The sequence below is a fragment of the Phyllostomus discolor genome, chromosome 3 (assembly GCF_004126475.2).
Source record: "Phyllostomus discolor isolate MPI-MPIP mPhyDis1 chromosome 3, mPhyDis1.pri.v3, whole genome shotgun sequence".
Taxonomy (NCBI): Eukaryota; Metazoa; Chordata; class Mammalia; order Chiroptera; family Phyllostomidae; genus Phyllostomus; species Phyllostomus discolor.
Window position 1 is genome coordinate 71444764 of NC_040905.2, and position 1560 is coordinate 71446323.

Consider the following 1560-nt stretch of genomic DNA (forward strand, 5'->3'; position numbering starts at 1 on the left):
ACAACAGGCCAAATGCCAGAGCAGAAATTAAATGGCTGTGGATCCTCAAGGGAAGACATACTTTCACTATGAAGTATTCACACCAAACCTTGAGAACTTATAGCAAAGAGAGTGAGCTAGAGCACGTGGTATTCACATTTGCTGCTTTGAAAATGCTGTTTGTCAAAATAACTACAATTTTTAAAACAAAAAGACAACTTAATTTTTACTCTATTGCTTTTCTGTCTTGTAGGAACTACAAAAAGTAAGTTCACTAAGTTTTTGGTTGAGTTTTAGTTCATTTAATTTGTTTTACACAGTTAAATGTTTCAAAATGGTATCTTCTACTCCTTTTTTTATTTTTGAAGGTTCCAAATGTACTGTATTTCTTCACTCATGCCATATTTTAATGGGTGCACAGTGCTTTCACTTGGCATCAGTTATGAGTTGGTTTTGAGACACTTAATTTTCACACCAGCTAGGACGATTACCAACATCTCCATTCCTTTGGGGTGACTGCCAACAGGGGACAGGTTCCATTCTACTCCAGCCTGTGTGGCTGTGTGTGCCACTGCAGGAACACAGAAAGTGGCTCCACTGGCTAATACAGCATTACCATATTTGTAATGGAAATCAGGTGTCCGTTTCTGGTTGGCCTGCCTTGCCGTTATTTGCTGAATGCCTTGAACTGGGGGATGACGTAGCACATTTTTGGTCAGTGGAAACATCATGAAGCTGAAGACAGAATTGCAGCAACTTCAGCTGCTGGCTTGTTGGAACTTTGCATCCAATACCTGTGCAAAGAACCTTGAAAAACTATTCTTTTTATATTCTATATTTTGTTAGCTTAAAACATGTTTTGATCATACTATAATGGTGGATATACCAGAAAATATCCAGCCATGTAATATGAAAACTAGAGACATTTATTGAAGAAGGCACATGATACAAGAAACATTGTACACAGGACAATGTTATATCAGTCCCCTTCAAAGTAGGCACTTGGGGACCTCACACAGTTCTCCCAGTCACCATCAGCTGCCCCATCAGGAGATTTTCCTGAATCTCATCAACTGTCTGAAACCTCTTCCCTTGCAACGGTGATTTTAGTTTTAAAAAGCCAGAAGTCACAGGACACCAAATCTGGGGTATAGAGGGGCTGAGTCACCTGGGTGATTTGATGTTTCACCAAAAACTCTGCATGAGACATGATGCATGAGAAGGCACATTGTCATCATGAAACTGTCAATTACCTGTTGCCCATAGCTATGGCCTCCTGAATCATCCAAATAGTTTTCGTGGAGGAATGTTCAAGCCTAGTGCAAAATTTGTTCCAGAGTCATTGTTCTGCTCCCTCGGTCATTTTGAATGTGATACCCACACAGTACACATGCTCACTTGACAGTGTCTACTGCCCCCACTGACTAGTACAGTGAAGTCATCATTGTTTATGCATGTGCATTCCAATCCACTCTCATTGGCTGCCAGGTTACATTGATGTTGTGCAAACAGTTCTCTTTATATTAATGATGGCTGGACTTTTTCTGGACAGACCTTGCATATATTATGCATTTGTCAAAA

The 1560-nt window shown here is 40.1% G+C and overlaps 1 pseudogene; it reads right to left on the reverse strand.

Annotated features, from left to right (window-relative positions):
• Positions 1-338: 338 nt before the first annotated feature.
• On the reverse strand, positions 339-787 carry LOC114495590 (annotated as a pseudogene).
• Between the last annotated feature and the right edge of the window lie 773 nt (positions 788-1560).